Source organism: Thamnophis sirtalis, unplaced genomic scaffold (assembly GCF_051295495.1).
Source record: "Thamnophis sirtalis isolate CommonGarterSnake01/CBP01778 unplaced genomic scaffold, rThaSir2_p1.2 scaffold_19, whole genome shotgun sequence".
Classification (NCBI taxonomy): domain Eukaryota; kingdom Metazoa; phylum Chordata; class Lepidosauria; order Squamata; family Natricidae; genus Thamnophis; species Thamnophis sirtalis.
The window spans coordinates 1-19,114 of NW_028261399.1; positions in this window are offsets into that span (position 1 = coordinate 1).

The window sequence follows — 19,114 nt, forward strand, 5'->3', positions numbered from 1 at the left end:
TCCCCTTTACTCAAGCAGGAGACCCTTACAGAATAATAGAGTTGGAGGGGACCTTGGGGGTCTTCTAGTCCATCCCCTTTACTCAAGCAGGAGACCCTTACCGAATAACAGAGTTGGAGGGGACCTTGGGGGTCTTCTAGTCCAGCCCCTTTGCTCAAGCAGGAGACCCTTACAGAATAACAGAGTTGGAGGGGACCTTGGGGGTCTTCTAGTCCAGCCCCTTTACTCAAGCAGGAGACCTTTACAGAATAACAGAGTTGGAGGGGACCTTGGGGGTCCTCTAGTCGAGCCCCTTTACTCAAGCAGGAGACCCTTACCAAATAACAGAGTTGGAGGGGACCTTGGGGGTCTTCTAGTCCAGCCCCTTTACTCAAGCAGGAGACCTTTACAGAATAACAGAGTTGTAGGGGACCTTGGGGGTCTTCTAGTCCAGCCCCTTTACTCAAGCAGGAGACGCTTACAGAATAACAGAGTTGGAGGCGACCTTGGAGGTCATCTAGTCCATCCCCTTTACTGAAGCAGGAGACGCTTACAGAATAATAGAGTTGGAGGGGACCTTGGGGGTCTTCTTGTCCAGCCCCTTTAGTCAAGCAGGAGACCCTTACAGAATAACAGAGTTGGAGGGGACCTTGGGGGTCTTCTAGTCCAGCCCCTTAACTCAAGCAGGAGACCCTTACAGAATAACAGTTGGAGATTACCTTGGAGGTCATCTAGTCCATCCCCTTTACTCAAGCAGGAGACCCTTACAGAATAACAGAGTTGGAGGGGACCTTGGGGGTCTTTTAGTCCATCCGCTTTACTCAAGCAGGAGACGCTTACAGAATAACAGAGTTGGAGGGGACCTTGGGTGTCTTCTAATCCAGCCCCTTTACTCAAGCAGGAGACCTTTACAGAATAACAGAGTTGGAGGGGACCTTGGGGGTCTTCTAGTCCAGCCCCTTTACTCAAGCAGGAGACGCTTACAGAATAACAGAGTTGGAGGGGACCTTGGAGGTCATCTAGTCCAGCCCCCTTCTTCAAGCAGGAGATCTTTACAGAATAACAGAGTTGGAGGGGACCTTGGGGGTCTTCTAGTCCAGCCCCTTTACTCAAGCAGGAGACCCTTACCAAATAACAGAGTTGGAGGGGATCTTGGGGGTCTTCTAGTCCAGCCCCTTTACGCAAGCAGGAGACCTTTACAGAATAACAGAGTTGGAGGGGACCTTGGGGGTCTTCTAGTCCAGCCCCTTTACTCAAGCAGGAGACGCTTACAGAATAACAGAGTTGGAGGCGACCTTGGAGGTCATCTAGTCCATCCCCTTTACTCAAGCAGGAGACCCTTATAGAATAACAGAGTTGGAGGGGACCTTGGAGGTCATCTAGTCCATCCCCTTTACTCAAGCAGGAGATCTTTAGAGAATAACAGAGTTGGAGGGGACCTTGGGGGTCTTCTAGTCCAGCAACTTTACTCAAGCAGGAGACGCTTACAGAATAATAGAGTTGGAGGGGACCTTGGAAGTCATCTAGTCCATCCCCTTTACTCAAGCAGGAGACGCTTACAGAATAACAGAGTTGGAGGGGACCTTGGGTGTCTTCTAGTCCAGCCCCTTTACTCAAGCAGGAATCCCTTACCGAATAACAGAGTTGGAGGGGACCTTGGGGGTCTTTTAGTCCATCCGCTTTACTCAAGCAGGAGACGCTTACAGAATAACAGAGTTGGAGGGGACCTTGGGTGTCTTCTAATCCAGCCCCTTTACTCAAGCAGGAGACCTTTACAGAATAACAGAGTTGGAGGGGACCATGGGGGTCTTCTAGTCCAGCCCCTTTACTCAAGCAGGAGACGCTTACAGAATAACAGAGTTGGAGGGGACCTTGGAGGTCATCTAGTCCAGCCCCCTTCTTCAAGCAGGAGACCTTTACAGAATAACAGAGTTGGAGGGGACCTTGGGGGTCTTCTAGTCCAGCCCCTTTACTCAAGCAGGAGACGCTTACAGAATAACAGAGTTGGAGATTACCTTGGAGATCATCTAGTCCATCCCCTTTACTCAAGCAGGAGACCCTTACAGAATAACAGAGTTGGAGGGGACCTTGGGGGTCCTTTAGTCCATCCCCTTTACTCAAGCAGGAGACCCTTACAGAATAATAGAGTTGGAGGGGACCTTGGGGGTCTTCTAGTCCATCCCCTTTACTCAAGCAGGAGACCCTTACCGAATAACAGAGTTGGAGGGGACCTTGGGGGTCTTCTAGTCCAGCCCCTTTGCTCAAGCAGGAGACCCTTACAGAATAAAAGAGTTGGAGGGGACCTTGGGGGTCTTCTAGTCCAGCCCATTTACTCAAGCAGGAGACCTTTACAGAATAACAGAGTTGGAGGGGACCTTAGGGGTCCTCTAGTCGAGCCCCTTTACTCAAGCAGGAGACCCTTACCAAATAACAGAGTTGGAGGGGACCTTGGGGGTCTTCTAGTCCAGCCCTTTACTCAAGCAGGAGACCTTTACAGAATAACAGAGTTGGAGGGGACCTTGAGGGTCTTCTAGTCCAGCCCCTTTACTCAAGCAGGAGACGCTTACAGAATAACAGAGTTGGAGGCGACCTTGGAGGTCATCTAGTCCATCCCCTTTACTGAAGCAGGAGACGCTTACAGAATAACAGAGTTGGAGGGGACCTTGGAGGTCATCTAGTCCATCCCCTTTACTCAAGCAGGAGATCTTTACAGAATAACAGAGTTGGAGGGGACCTTGGGGGTCTTCTAGTCCAGCAACTTTACTCAAGCAGGAGACGCTTACAGAATAACAGAGTTGGAGGGGACCTTGGAAGTCATCTAGTCCATCCCCTTTACTCAAGCAGGAGACGCTTACAGAATAACAGAGTTGGAGGGGACCTTGGGTGTCTTCTAGTCCAGCCCCTTTACTCAAGCAGGAGACCTTTACAGAATAACAGAGTTGGAGGGGACCTTGGGGGTCCTCTAGTCGAGCCCCTTTACTCAAGCAGGAGACCCTTACCAAATAACAGAGTTGGAGGGGACCTTGGGGGTCTTCTAGTCCAGCCCCTTTACTCAAGCAGGAGACCTTTACAGAATAACAGAGTTGTAGGGGACCTTGGGGGTCTTCTAGTCCAGCCCCTTTACTCAAGCAGGAGACGCTTACAGAATAACAGAGTTGGAGGCGACCTTGGAGGTCATCTAGTCCATCCCCTTTACTGAAGCAGGAGACGCTTACAGAATAATAGAGTTGGAGGGGACCTTGGGGGTCTTCTAGTCCAGCCCCTTTAGTCAAGCAGGAGACCCTTACAGAATAACAGAGTTGGAGGGGACCTTGGGGGTCTTCTAGTCCATCCCCTTTACTGAAGCAGGAGACCCTTACAGAATAACAGTTGGAGATTACCTTGGAGGTCATCTAGTCCATCCCCTTTACTCAAGCAGGAGACCCTTACAGAATAACAGAGTTGGAGGGGACCTTGGGGGTCTTTTAGTCCATCCGCTTTACTCAAGCAGGAGACGCTTACAGAATAACAGAGTTGGAGGGGACCTTGGGTGTCTTCTAATCCAGCCCCTTTACTCAAGCAGGAGACCTTTACAGAATAACAGAGTTGGAGGGGACCTTGGGGGTCTTCTAGTCCAGCCCCTTTACTCAAGCAGGAGACGCTTACAGAATAACAGAGTTGGAGGGGACCTTGGAGGTCATCTAGTCCAGCCCCCTTCTTCAAGCAGGAGATCTTTACAGAATAACAGAGAAGGAGGGGACCTTGGGGGTCTTCTAGTCCAGCCCCTTTACTCAAGCAGGAGACCCTTACCAAATAACAGAGTTGGAGGGGATCTTGGGGGTCTTCTAGTCCAGCCCCTTTACGCAAGCAGGAGACCCTTACAGAATAACAGAGTTGGAGGGGACCTTGGGGGTCTTCTAGTCCAGCCCCTTAACTCAAGCAGGAGACCCTTACAGAATAACAGTTGGAGATTACCTTGGAGGTCATCTAGTCCATCCCCTTTACTCAAGCAGGAGACCCTTACAGAATAACAGAGTTGGAGGGGACCTTGGGGGTCTTTTAGTCCATCCGCTTTACTCAAGCAGGAGACGCTTACAGAATAACAGAGTTGGAGGGGACCTTGGGTGTCTTCTAATCCAGCCCCTTTACTCAAGCAGGAGACCTTTACAGAATAACAGAGTTGGAGGGGACCTTGGGGGTCTTCTAGTCCAGCCCCTTTACTCAAGCAGGAGACGCTTACAGAATAACAGAGTTGGAGGGGACCTTGGAGGTCATCTAGTCCAGCCCCCTTCTTCAAGCAGGAGATCTTTACAGAATAACAGAGTTGGAGGGGACCTTGGGGGTCTTCTAGTCCAGCCCCTTTACTCAAGCAGGAGACCCTTACCAAATAACAGAGTTGGAGGGGATCTTGGGGGTCTACTAGTCCAGCCCCTTTACGCAAGCAGGAGACCTTTACAGAATAACAGAGTTGGAGGGGACCTTGGGGGTCTTCTAGTCCAGCCCCTTTACTCAAGCAGGAGACGCTTACAGAATAACAGAGTTGGAGGCGACCTTGGAGGTCATCTAGTCCATCCCCTTTACTCAAGCAGGAGACCCTTACAGAATAACAGAGTTGGAGGGGACCTTGGAGGTCATCTAGTCCATCCCCTTTACTCAAGCAGGAGATCTTTAGAGAATAACAGAGTTGGAGGGGACCTTGGGGGTCTTCTAGTCCAGCAACTTTACTCAAGCAGGAGACGCTTACAGAATAATAGAGTTGGAGGGGACCTTGGAAGTCATCTAGTCCATCCCCTTTACTCAAGCAGGAGACGCTTACAGAATAACAGAGTTGGAGGGGACCTTGGGTGTCTTCTAGTCCAGCCCCTTTACTCAAGCAGGAGACCCTTACCGAATAACAGAGTTGGAGGGGACCTTGGGGGTCTTTTAGTCCATCCGCTTTACTCAAGCAGGAGACGCTTACAGAATAACAGAGTTGGAGGGGACCTTGGGTGTCTTCTAATCCAGCCCCTTTACTCAAGCAGGAGACCTTTACAGAATAACAGAGTTGGAGGGGACCTTGGGGGTCTTCTAGTCCAGCCCCTTTACTCAAGCAGGAGACGCTTACAGAATAACAGAGTTGGAGGGGACCTTGGAGGTCATCTAGTCCAGCCCCCTTCTTCAAGCAGGAGACCTTTACAGAATAACAGAGTTGGAGGGGACCTTGGGGGTCTTCTAGTCCAGCCCCTTTACTCAAGCAGGAGACGCTTACAGAATAACAGAGTTGGAGATTACCTTGGAGATCATCTAGTCCATCCCCTTTACTCAAGCAGGAGACCCTTACAGAATAACAGAGTTGGAGGGGACCTTGGGGGTCCTTTAGTCCATCCCCTTTACTCAAGCAGGAGACCCTTACAGAATAATAGAGTTGGAGGGGACCTTGGGGGTCTTCTAGTCCATCCCCTTTACTCAAGCAGGAGACCCTTACCGAATAACAGAGTTGGAGGGGACCTTGGGGGTCTTCTAGTCCAGCCCCTTTGCTCAAGCAGGAGACCTTTACAGAATAACAGAGTTGGAGGGGACCTTAGGGGTCTTCTAGTCCAGCCCATTTACTCAAGCAGGAGACCTTTACAGAATAACAGAGTTGGAGGGGACCTTAGGGGTCCTCTAGTCGAGCCCCTTTACTCAAGCAGGAGACCCTTACCAAATAACAGAGTTGGAGGGGACCTTGGGGGTCTCTAAGTCCAGCCCCTTTACTCAAGCAGGAGACGCTTACAGAATAACAGAGTTGGAGGGGACCTTGGGGGTCATCTAGTCCATCCCCTTTACTCAAGCAGGAGATGCTTCAAGAATAACAGAGTTGGAGGGGACCTTGGAGGTCATCTAGTCCATCCCCATTACTCAAGCAGGAGACGCTTACAGAATAACAGAGTTGGAGGGGGCCTTGGGTGTCTTCTAGTCCTGCCGCTTTACTCAAGCAGGAGACCCTTACCGAATAATAGAGTTGGAGGGGACCTTGGGGGTCTTCTAGTCCAGCCCCTTTAGTCAAGCAGGAGACCCTTACAGAATAACAGAGTTGGGGGGGACCTTGGGGGTCTTCTAGTCCAGCAACTTTACTCAAGCAGGAGACGCTTACAGAATAAGAGTTGGAGGGGACCTTGGAAGTCATCTAGTCCATCCCCTTTACTCAAGCAGGAGACGCTTACAGAATAACAGAGTTGGAGGGGACCTTGGGTGTCTTCTAGTCCAGCCCCTTTACTCAAGCAGGAGACCCTTACCGAATAACAGAGTTGGAGGGGACCTTGGGGGTCTTTTAGTCCATCCGCTTTACTCAAGCAGGAGACGCTTACAGAATAACAGAGTTGGAGGGGACCTTGGGTGTCTTCTAATCCAGCCCCTTTACTCAAGCAGGAGACCTTTACAGAATAACAGAGTTGGAGGGGACCTTGGGGGTCTTCTAGTCCAGCCCCTTTACTCAAGCAGGAGACGCTTACAGAATAACAGAGTTGGAGGGGACCTTGGAGGTCATCTAGTCCAGCCCCCTTCTTCAAGCAGGAGACCTTTACAGAATAACAGAGTTGGAGGGGACCTTGGGGGTCTTCTAGTCCAGCCCCTTTACTCAAGCAGGAGACGCTTACAGAATAACAGAGTTGGAGATTACCTTGGAGATCATCTAGTCCATCCCCTTTACTCAAGCAGGAGACCCTTACAGAATAACAGAGTTGGAGGGGACCTTGGGGGTCCTTTAGTCCATCCCCTTTACTCAAGCAGGAGACCCTTACAGAATAATAGAGTTGGAGGGGACCTTGGGGGTCTTCTAGTCCATCCCCTTTACTCAAGCAGGAGACCCTTACCGAATAACAGAGTTGGAGGGGACCTTGGGGGTCTTCTAGTCCAGCCCCTTTGCTCAAGCAGGAGACCCTTACAGAATAAAAGAGTTGGAGGGGACCTTGGGGGTCTTCTAGTCCAGCCCATTTACTCAAGCAGGAGACCTTTACAGAATAACAGAGTTGGAGGGGACCTTAGGGGTCCTCTAGTCGAGCCCCTTTACTCAAGCAGGAGACCCTTACCAAATAACAGAGTTGGAGGGGACCTTGGGGGTCTCTAAGTCCAGCCCCTTTACTCAAGCAGGAGACGCTTACAGAATAACAGAGTTGGAGGGGACCTTGGGGGTCATCTAGTCCATCCCCTTTACTCAAGCAGGAGATGCTTCAAGAATAACAGAGTTGGAGGGGACCTTGGAGGTCATCTAGTCCATCCCCATTACTCAAGCAGGAGACGCTTACAGAATAACAGAGTTGGAGGGGGCCTTGGGTGTCTTCTAGTCCTGCCGCTTTACTCAAGCAGGAGACCCTTACCGAATAATAGAGTTGGAGGGGACCTTGGGGGTCTTCTAGTCCAGCCCCTTTAGTCAAGCAGGAGACCCTTACAGAATAACAGAGTTGGGGGGGACCTTGGGGGTCTTCTAGTCCAGCAACTTTACTCAAGCAGGAGACGCTTACAGAATAAGAGTTGGAGGGGACCTTGGAAGTCATCTAGTCCATCCCCTTTACTCAAGCAGGAGACGCTTACAGAATAACAGAGTTGGAGGGGACCTTGGGTGTCTTCTAGTCCAGCCCCTTTACTCAAGCAGGAGACCCTTACCGAATAACAGAGTTGGAGGGGACCTTGGGGGTCTTTTAGTCCATCCGCTTTACTCAAGCAGGAGACGCTTACAGAATAACAGAGTTGGAGGGGACCTTGGGTGTCTTCTAATCCAGCCCCTTTACTCAAGCAGGAGACCCTTACAGAATAACAGAGTTGGAGGGGACCTTGGGGGTCTTCTAGTCCAGCCCCTTTACTCAAGCAGGAGACGCTTACAGAATAACAGAGTTGGAGGGGACCTTGGAGGTCATCTAGTCCAGCCCCCTTCTTCAAGCAGGAGACCTTTACAGAATAATAGAGTTGGAGGGGACCTTGGGGGTCTTCTAGTCCATCCCCTTTACTCAAGCAGGAGATCTTTAGAGAATAACAGAGTTGGAGGGGACCTTGGGGGTCTTCTAGTCCAGCAACTTTACTCAAGCAGGAGACGCTTACAGAATAATAGAGTTGGAGGGGACCTTGGAAGTCATCTAGTCCATCCCCTTTACTCAAGCAGGAGACGCTTACAGAATAACAGAGTTGGAGGGGACCTTGGGTGTCTTCTAGTCCAGCCCCTTTACTCAAGCAGGAGACCCTTACCGAATAACAGAGTTGGAGGGGACCTTGGGGGTCTTTTAGTCCATCCGCTTTACTCAAGCAGGAGACGCTTACAGAATAACAGAGTTGGAGGGGACCTTGGGTGTCTTCTAATCCAGCCCCTTTACTCAAGCAGGAGACCTTTAAAGAATAACAGAGTTGGAGGGGACCTTGGGGGTCTTCTAGTCCAGCCCCTTTACTCAAGCAGGAGACGCTTACAGAATAACAGAGTTGGAGGGGACCTTGGAGGTCATCTAGTCCAGCCCCCTTCTTCAAGCAGGAGACCTTTACAGAATAACAGAGTTGGAGGGGACCTTGGGGGTCTTCTAGTCCAGCCCCTTTACTCAAGCAGGAGACGCTTACAGAATAACAGAGTTGGAGATTACCTTGGAGATCATCTAGTCCATCCCCTTTACTCAAGCAGGAGACCCTTACAGAATAACAGAGTTGGAGGGGACCTTGGGGGTCTTTTAGTCCATCCCCTTTACTCAAGCAGGAGACCCTTACAGAATAATAGAGTTGGAGGGGACCTTGGGGGTCTTCTAGTCCATCCCCTTTACTCAAGCAGGAGACCCTTACCGAATAACAGAGTTGGAGGGGACCTTGGGGGTCTTCTAGTCCAGCCCCTTTGTTCAAGCAGGAGACCCTTACAGAATAACAGAGTTGGAGGGGACCTTGGGGGTCTTCTAGTCCAGCCCCTTTACTCAAGCAGGAGACCTTTACAGAATAACAGAGTTGGAGGGGACCTTGGGGGTCCTCTAGTCGAGCCCCTTTACTCAAGCAGGAGACCCTTACAGAATAATAGAGTTGGAGGGGACCTTGGGGGTCTTCTAGTCCAGCCCCTTTACTCAAGCAGGAGACGCTTACAGAATAACAGAGTTGGAGGGGACCTTGGAGGTCATCTAGTCCAGCCCCCTTCTTCAAGCAGGAGACCTTTACAGAATAATAGAGTTGGAGGGGACCTTGGGGGTCTTCTAGTCCATCCGCTTTACTCAAGCAGGAGATCTTTAGAGAATAACAGAGTTGGAGGGGACCTTGGGGGTCTTCTAGTCCAGCAACTTTACTCAAGCAGGAGACGCTTACAGAATAATAGAGTTGGAGGGGACCTTGGAAGTCATCTAGTCCAGCCCCTTTACTCAAGCAGGAGACCCTTACCGAATAACAGCGTTGGAGGGGACCTTGGGGGTCTTTTAGTCCATCCGCTTGACTCAAGCAGGAGACGCTTACAGAATAACAGAGTTGGAGGGGACCTTGGGTGTCTTCTAATCCAGCCCCTTTACTCAAGCAGGAGACCTTTAAAGAATAACAGAGTTGGAGGGGACCTTGGGGGTCTTCTAGTCCAGCCCCTTTACTCAAGCAGGAGACGCTTACAGAATAACAGAGTTGGAGGGGACCTTGGAGGTCATCTAGTCCAGCCCCCTTCTTCAAGCAGGAGACCTTTACAGAATAACAGAGTTGGAGGGGACCTTGGGGGTCTTCTAGTCCAGCCCCTTTACTCAAGCAGGAGACGCTTACAGAATAACAGAGTTGGAGATTACCTTGGAGATCATCTAGTCCATCCCCTTTACTCAAGCAGGAGACCCTTACAGAATAACAGAGTTGGAGGGGACCTTGGGGGTTTTTTAGTCCATCCCCTTTACTCAAGCAGGAGACCCTTACAGAATAATAGAGTTGGAGGGGACCTTGGGGGTCTTCTAGTCCATCCCCTTTACTCAAGCAGGAGACCCTTACCGAATAACAGAGTTGGAGGGGACCTTGGGGGTCTTCTAGTCCAGCCCCTTTGTTCAAGCAGGAGACCCTTACAGAATAACAGAGTTGGAGGGGACCTTGGGGGTCTTCTAGTCCAGCCCCTTTACTCAAGCAGGAGACCTTTACAGAATAACAGAGTTGGAGGGGACCTTGGGGGTCCTCTAGTCGAGCCCCTTTACTCAAGCAGGAGACCCTTACAGAATAATAGAGTTGGAGGGGACCTTGGAGGTCATCTAGTCCAGCCCCCTTCTTCAAGCAGGAGACCTTTACCGAATAATAGCGTTGGAGGGGACCTTGGGGGTCTTCTAGTCCATCCGCTTTACTCAAGCAGGAGATCTTTAGAGAATAACAGAGTTGGAGGGGACCTTGGGGGTCTTCTAGTCCAGCAACTTTACTCAAACAGGAGACGCTTACAGAATAATAGAGTTGGAGGGGACCTTGGGTGTCTTCTAGTCCAGCCCCTTTACTCAAGCAGGAGACCCTTACCGAATAACAGAGTTGGAGGGGACCTTGGGGGTCTTTTAGTCCATCCGCTTTACTCAAGCAGGAGACGCTTACAGAATAACAGAGTTGGAGGGGACCTTGGGTGTCTTCTAATCCAGCCCCTTTACTCAAGCAGGAGACCTTTAAAGAATAACAGAGTTGGAGAGGACCTTGGGGGTCTTCTAGTCCAGCCCCTTTACTCAAGCAGGAGACGCTTACAGAATAACAGAGTTGGAGGGGACCTTGGAGGTCATCTAGTCCAGCCCCCTTCTTCAAGCAGGAGACCTTTACAGAATAACAGAGTTGGAGGGGACCTTGGGGGTCTTCTAGTCCAGCCCCTTTACTCAAGCAGGAGACCCTTACCAAATAACAGAGTTGGAGGGGACCTTGGGGGTCTTCTAGTCCAGCCCCTTTACTCAAGCAGGAGACCTTTACAGAATAACAGAGTTGGAGGGGACCTTGGGGGTCTTCTAGTCCAGCCCCTTTACTCAAGCAGGAGACGCTTACAGAATAACAGAGTTGGAGGCGACCTTGGAGGTCATCTAGTCCATCCCCTTTACTGAAGCAGGAGACGCTTACAGAATAACAGAGTTGGAGGGGACCTTGGAGGTCATCTAGTCCATCCCCTTTACTCAAGCAGGAGATCTTTACAGAATAACAGAGTTGGAGGGGACCTTGGGTGTCTTCTAGTCCAGCAACTTTACTCAAGCAGGAGACGCTTACAGAATAACAGAGTTGGAGGGGACCTTGGAAGTCATCTAGTCCATCCCCTTTAGTCAAGCAGGAGACGCTTACAGAATAACAGAGTTGGAGGGGACCTTGGGTGTCTTCTACTCCAGCCCCTTTACTCAAGAAGGAGACCTTTACAGAATAACAGAGTTGGAGGGGACCTTGGGGGTCTCTAAGTCCAGCCCCTTTACTCAAGCAGGAGACGCTTACAGAATAAGAGAGTTGGAGGGGACCTTGGGGGTCATCTAGTCCATCCCCTTTACTCAAGCAGGAGATGCTTCAAGAATAACAGAGTTGGAGGGGACCTTGGGGGTCTTCTAGTCCAGCCCCTTTACTCAAGCAGGAGACGCTTACAGAATAACAGAGTTGGAGGGGACCTTGGAGGTCATCTAGTCCAGCCCCCTTCTTCAAGCAGGAGACCTTTACAGAATAACAGAGTTGGAGGGGACCTTGGGGGTCTTCTAGTCCAGCCCCTTTACTCAAGCAGGAGACGCTTACAGAATAACAGAGTTGGAGATTACCTTGGAGATCATCTAGTCCATCCCCTTTACTCAAGCAGGAGACCCTTACAGAATAACAGAGTTGGAGGGGACCTTGGGGGTTTTTTAGTCCATCCCCTTTACTCAAGCAGGAGACCCTTACAGAATAATAGAGTTGGAGGGGACCTTGGGGGTCTTCTAGTCCATCCCCTTTACTCAAGCAGGAGACCCTTACCGAATAACAGAGTTGGAGGGGACCTTGGGGGTCTTCTAGTCCAGCCCCTTTGTTCAAGCAGGAGACCCTTACAGAATAACAGAGTTGGAGGGGACCTTGGGGGTCTTCTAGTCCAGCCCCTTTACTCAAGCAGGAGACCTTTACAGAATAACAGAGTTGGAGGGGACCTTGGGGGTCCTCTAGTCGAGCCCCTTTACTCAAGCAGGAGACCCTTACAGAATAATAGAGTTGGAGGGGACCTTGGAGGTCATCTAGTCCAGCCCCCTTCTTCAAGCAGGAGACCTTTACCGAATAATAGCGTTGGAGGGGACCTTGGGGGTCTTCTAGTCCATCCGCTTTACTCAAGCAGGAGATCTTTAGAGAATAACAGAGTTGGAGGGGACCTTGGGGGTCTTCTAGTCCAGCAACTTTACTCAAACAGGAGACGCTTACAGAATAATAGAGTTGGAGGGGACCTTGGGTGTCTTCTAGTCCAGCCCCTTTACTCAAGCAGGAGACCCTTACCGAATAACAGAGTTGGAGGGGACCTTGGGGGTCTTTTAGTCCATCCGCTTTACTCAAGCAGGAGACGCTTACAGAATAACAGAGTTGGAGGGGACCTTGGGTGTCTTCTAATCCAGCCCCTTTACTCAAGCAGGAGACCTTTAAAGAATAACAGAGTTGGAGGGGACCTTGGGGGTCTTCTAGTCCAGCCCCTTTACTCAAGCAGGAGACGCTTACAGAATAACAGAGTTGGAGGGGACCTTGGAGGTCATCTAGTCCAGCCCCCTTCTTCAAGCAGGAGACCTTTACAGAATAACAGAGTTGGAGGGGACCTTGGGGGTCTTCTAGTCCAGCCCCTTTACTCAAGCAGGAGACCCTTACCAAATAACAGAGTTGGAGGGGACCTTGGGGGTCTTCTAGTCCAGCCCCTTTACTCAAGCAGGAGACCTTTACAGAATAACAGAGTTGGAGGGGACCTTGGGGGTCTTCTAGTCCAGCCCCTTTACTCAAGCAGGAGACGCTTACAGAATAACAGAGTTGGAGGCGACCTTGGAGGTCATCTAGTCCATCCCCTTTACTGAAGCAGGAGACGCTTACAGAATAACAGAGTTGGAGGGGACCTTGGAGGTCATCTAGTCCATCCCCTTTACTCAAGCAGGAGATCTTTACAGAATAACAGAGTTGGAGGGGACCTTGGGTGTCTTCTAGTCCAGCAACTTTACTCAAGCAGGAGACGCTTACAGAATAACAGAGTTGGAGGGGACCTTGGAAGTCATCTAGTCCATCCCCTTTAGTCAAGCAGGAGACGCTTACAGAATAACAGAGTTGGAGGGGACCTTGGGTGTCTTCTACTCCAGCCCCTTTACTCAAGAAGGAGACCTTTACAGAATAACAGAGTTGGAGGGGACCTTGGGGGTCTCTAAGTCCAGCCCCTTTACTCAAGCAGGAGACGCTTACAGAATAAGAGAGTTGGAGGGGACCTTGGGGGTCATCTAGTCCATCCCCTTTACTCAAGCAGGAGATGCTTCAAGAATAACAGAGTTGGAGGGGACCTTGAGTGTCTTCTACTCCAGCCCCTTTACTCAAGAAGGAGACCTTTACAGAATAACAGAGTTGGAGGGGACCTTGGGGGTCTCTAAGTCCAGCCCCTTTACTCAAGCAGGAGACGCTTACAGAATAACAGAGTTGGAGGGGACCTTGGGGGTCATCTAGTCCATCCCCTTTACTCAAGCAGGAGATGCTTCAAGAATAACAGAGTTGGAGGGGACCTTGGAGGTCATCTAGTCCATCCCCATTACTCAAGCAGGAGACGCTTACAGAATAACAGAGTTGGAGGGGGCCTTGGGTGTCTTCTAGTCCTGCCGCTTTACTCAAGCAGGAGACCCTTACCGAATAATAGAGTTGGAGGGGACCTTGGGGGTCTTCTAGTCCAGCCCCTTTAGTCAAGCAGGAGACCCTTACAGAATAACAGAGTTGGGGGGGACCTTGGGGGTCTTCTAGTCCAGCAACTTTACTCAAGCAGGAGACGCTTACAGAATAAGAGTTGGAGGGGACCTTGGAAGTCATCTAGTCCATCCCCTTTACTCAAGCAGGAGACGCTTACAGAATAACAGAGTTGGAGGGGACCTTGGGTGTCTTCTAGTCCAGCCCCTTTACTCAAGCAGGAGACCCTTACCGAATAACAGAGTTGGAGGGGACCTTGGGGGTCTTTTAGTCCATCCGCTTTACTCAAGCAGGAGACGCTTACAGAATAACAGAGTTGGAGGGGACCTTGGGTGTCTTCTAATCCAGCCCCTTTACTCAAGCAGGAGACCTTTACAGAATAACAGAGTTGGAGGGGACCTTGGGGGTCTTCTAGTCCAGCCCCTTTACTCAAGCAGGAGACGCTTACAGAATAACAGAGTTGGAGGGGACCTTGGAGGTCATCTAGTCCAGCCCCCTTCTTCAAGCAGGAGACCTTTACAGAATAATAGAGTTGGAGGGGACCTTGGGGGTCTTCTAGTCCATCCCCTTTACTCAAGCAGGAGATCTTTAGAGAATAACAGAGTTGGAGGGGACCTTGGGGGTCTTCTAGTCCAGCAACTTTACTCAAGCAGGAGACGCTTACAGAATAATAGAGTTGGAGGGGACCTTGGAAGTCATCTAGTCCATCCCCTTTACTCAAGCAGGAGACGCTTACAGAATAACAGAGTTGGAGGGGACCTTGGGTGTCTTCTAGTCCAGCCCCTTTACTCAAGCAGGAGACCCTTACCGAATAACAGAGTTGGAGGGGACCTTGGGGGTCTTTTAGTCCATCCGCTTTACTCAAGCAGGAGACGCTTACAGAATAACAGAGTTGGAGGGGACCTTGGGTGTCTTCTAATCCAGCCCCTTTACTCAAGCAGGAGACCTTTAAAGAATAACAGAGTTGGAGGGGACCTTGGGGGTCTTCTAGTCCAGCCCCTTTACTCAAGCAGGAGACGCTTACAGAATAACAGAGTTGGAGGGGACCTTGGAAGTCATCTAGTCCATCCCCTTTAGTCAAGCAGGAGACGCTTACAGAATAACAGAGTTGGAGGGGACCTTGGGTGTCTTCTACTCCAGCCCCTTTACTCAAGAAGGAGACCTTTACAGAATAACAGAGTTGGAGGGGACCTTGGGGGTCTCTAAGTCCAGCCCCTTTACTCAAGCAGGAGACGCTTACAGAATAAGAGAGTTGGAGGGGACCTTGGGGGTCATCTAGTCCATCCCCTTTACTCAAGCAGGAGATGCTTCAAGAATAACAGAGTTGGAGGGGACCTTGAGTGTCTTCTACTCCAGCCCCTTTACTCAAGAAGGAGACCTTTACAGAATAACAGAGTTGGAGGGGACCTTGGGGGTCTCTAAGTCCAGCCCCTTTACTCAAGCAGGAGACGCTTACAGAATAACAGAGTTGGAGGGGACCTTGGGGGTCATCTAGTCCATCCCCTTTACTCAAGCAGGAGATGCTTCAAGAATAACAGAGTTGGAGGGGACCTTGGAGGTCATCTAGTCCATCCCCATTACTCAAGCAGGAGACGCTTACAGAATAACAGAGTTGGAGGGGGCCTTGGGTGTCTTCTAGTCCTGCCGCTTTACTCAAGCAGGAGACCCTTACCGAATAATAGAGTTGGAGGGGACCTTGGGGGTCTTCTAGTCCAGCCCCTTTAGTCAAGCAGGAGACCCTTACAGAATAACAGAGTTGGGGGGGACCTTGGGGGTCTTCTAGTCCAGCAACTTTACTCAAGCAGGAGACGCTTACAGAATAAGAGTTGGAGGGGACCTTGGAAGTCATCTAGTCCATCCCCTTTACTCAAGCAGGAGACGCTTACAGAATAACAGAGTTGGAGGGGACCTTGGGTGTCTTCTAGTCCAGCCCCTTTACTCAAGCAGGAGACCCTTACCGAATAACAGAGTTGGAGGGGACCTTGGGGGTCTTTTAGTCCATCCGCTTTACTCAAGCAGGAGACGCTTACAGAATAACAGAGTTGGAGGGGACCTTGGGTGTCTTCTAATCCAGCCCCTTTACTCAAGCAGGAGACCTTTACAGAATAACAGAGTTGGAGGGGACCTTGGGGGTCTTCTAGTCCAGCCCCTTTACTCAAGCAGGAGACGCTTACAGAATAACAGAGTTGGAGGGGACCTTGGAGGTCATCTAGTCCAGCCCCCTTCTTCAAGCAGGAGACCTTTACAGAATAATAGAGTTGGAGGGGACCTTGGGGGTCTTCTAGTCCATCCCCTTTACTCAAGCAGGAGATCTTTAGAGAATAACAGAGTTGGAGGGGACCTTGGGGGTCTTCTAGTCCAGCAACTTTACTCAAGCAGGAGACGCTTACAGAATAATAGAGTTGGAGGGGACCTTGGAAGTCATCTAGTCCATCCCCTTTACTCAAGCAGGAGACGCTTACAGAATAACAGAGTTGGAGGGGACCTTGGGTGTCTTCTAGTCCAGCCCCTTTACTCAAGCAGGAGACCCTTACCGAATAACAGAGTTGGAGGGGACCTTGGGGGTCTTTTAGTCCATCCGCTTTACTCAAGCAGGAGACGCTTACAGAATAACAGAGTTGGAGGGGACCTTGGGTGTCTTCTAATCCAGCCCCTTTACTCAAGCAGGAGACCTTTAAAGAATAACAGAGTTGGAGGGGACCTTGGGGGTCTTCTAGTCCAGCCCCTTTACTCAAGCAGGAGACGCTTACAGAATAACAGAGTTGGAGGGGACCTTGGAGGTCATCTAGTCCAGCCCCCTTCTTCAAGCAGGAGACCTTTACAGAATAACAGAGTTGGAGGGGACCTTGCGGGTCTTCTAGTCCAGCCCCTTTACTCAAGCAGGAGACGCTTACAGAATAACAGAGTTGGAGATTACCTTGGAGATCATCTAGTCCATCCCCTTTACTCAAGCAGGAGACCCTTACAGAATAACAGAGTTGGAGGGGACCTTGGGGGTCTTTTAGTCCATCCCCTTTACTCAAGCAGGAGACCCTTACAGAATAATAGAGTTGGAGGGGACCTTGGGGGTCTTCTAGTCCATCCCCTTTACTCAAGCAGGAGACCCTTACCGAATAACAGAGTTGGAGAGGACCTTGGGGGTCTTCTAGTCCAGCCCCTTTGTTCAAGCAGGAGACCCTTACAGAATAACAGAGTTGGAGGGGACCTTGGGGGTCTTCTAGTCCAGCCCCTTTACTCAAGCAGGAGACCTTTACAGAATAACAGAGTTGGAGGGGACCTTGGGGGTCCTCTAGTCGAGCCCCTTTACTCAAGCAGGAGACCCTTACCAAATAACAGAGTTGGAGGGGACCTTGGGGGTCTTCTAGTCCAGCCCCTTTACTCAAGCAGGAGACCTTTACAGAATAACAGAGTTGGAGGGGACCTTGGGGGTCTTCTATTCCAGCCCCTTTACTCAAGCAGGAGACGCTTACAGAATAACAGAGTTGGAGGCGACCTTGGAGGTCATCTAGTCCATCCCCTTTACTGAAGCAGGAGACGCTTACAGAATAACAGAGTTGGAGGGGACCTTGGAGGTCATCTAGTCCATCCCCTTTACTCAAGCAGGAGATCTTTACAGAATAACAGAGTTGGAGGGGACCTTGGGGGTCTTCTAGTCCAGCAACTTTACTCAAGCAGGAGACGCTTACAGAATAACAGAGTTGGAGGGGACCTTGGGGGTCATCTAGTCCATCCCCTTTACTCAAGCAGGAGACGCTTACAGAATAACAGAGTTGGAGGGGGCCTTCGGTGTCTTCTAGTCCATCCCCATTACTCAAGCAGGAGACGCTTACAGAATAACAGAGTTGGAGGGGGCCTTCGGTGTCTTCTAGTCCATCCCCATTACTCAAGCAGGAGACGCTTACAGAATAACAGAGTTGGAGGGGGCCTTCGGTGTCTTCTAGTCCAGCCGCTTTACTCAAGCAGGAGACCCTTACCGAATAATAGAGTTGGAGGGGACCTTGGGGGTCTTCTAGTCCAGCCCCTTTAGTCAAGCAGGAGACCCTTACAGAATAACAGTTGGAGATTACCTTGGAGGTCATCTAGTCCATCCCCTTTACTCAAGCAGGAGACCTTTACAGAATAACAGAGTTGGAGGGGACCTTGGGGGTCTTTTAGTCCATCCGCTTTACTCAAGCAGGAGACGCTTACAGAATAACAGAGTTGGAGGGGACCTTGGGTGTCTTCTAATCCAGCCCCTTTAGTCAAGCAGGAGATCCTTACAGAATAACAGTTGGAGATTACCTTGGAGGTCATCTAGTCCATCCCCTTTACTCAAGCAGGAGACCTTTACAGAATAACAGAGTTGGAGGGGACCTTGGGTGTCTTCTAATCCAGCCCCTTTACTCAAGCAGGAGACCTTTACAGAATAACAGAGTTGGAGATTACCTTGGAGATCATCTAGTCCATCCCCTTTACTCAAGCAGGAGACCTTTACAGAATAACAGAGTTGGAGGGGACCTTGGGGGTCCTCTAGTCGAGCCCCTTTACTCAAGCAGGAGACCCTTACCAAATAACAGAGTTGGAGGGGACCTTGGGGGTCTTCTAGTCCAGCCCCTTTACTCAAGCAGGAGACCTTTACAGAATAACAGAGTTGGAGGGGACCTTGGGGGTCTTCTAGTCCAGCCCCTTTACTCAAGCAGGAGACGCTTACAGAATAACAGAGTTGGAGGCGACCTTGGAGGTCATCTAGTCCATCCCCTTTACTGAAGCAGGAGACGCTTACAGAATAACAGAGTTGGAGGGGACCTTGGAGGTCATCTAGTCCATCCCCTTTACTCAAGCAGGAGATCTTTAGAGAAAAACAGAGTTGGAGGGGACCTTGGGGGTCTTCTAGTCCAGCAACTTTACTCAAGCAGGAGACGCTTACAGAATAACAGAGTGTGAGAGGACCTTGGAAGTCATCTAGTCCAGCCCCTTTACTCAAGCAGGAGACCTTTACAGAATAACAGAGTTGGAGGGGACCTTGGGGGTCTTCTAGTCCATCCCCTTTACTCAAGCAGGAGACGCTTACAGAATAACAGAGTTGGAGGGGACCTTGGGGGTCATCTAGTCCATCCCCTTTACTCAAGCAGGAGACGCTGAGAGAATAACAGAGTTGGAGGGGACCTTGGAGGTCATCTAGTCCATCCCCATTACTCAAGCAGGAGACGCTTACAGAATAACAGAGTTGGAGGGGGCCTTGGGTGTCTTCTAGTCCATCCCCATTACTCAAGCAGGAGACGCTTACAGAATAACAGAGTTGGAGGGGGCCTTGGGTGTCTTCTAGTCCAGCCGCTTTACTCAAGCAGGAGACCCTTACTGAATAATAGACTTGGAGGGGACC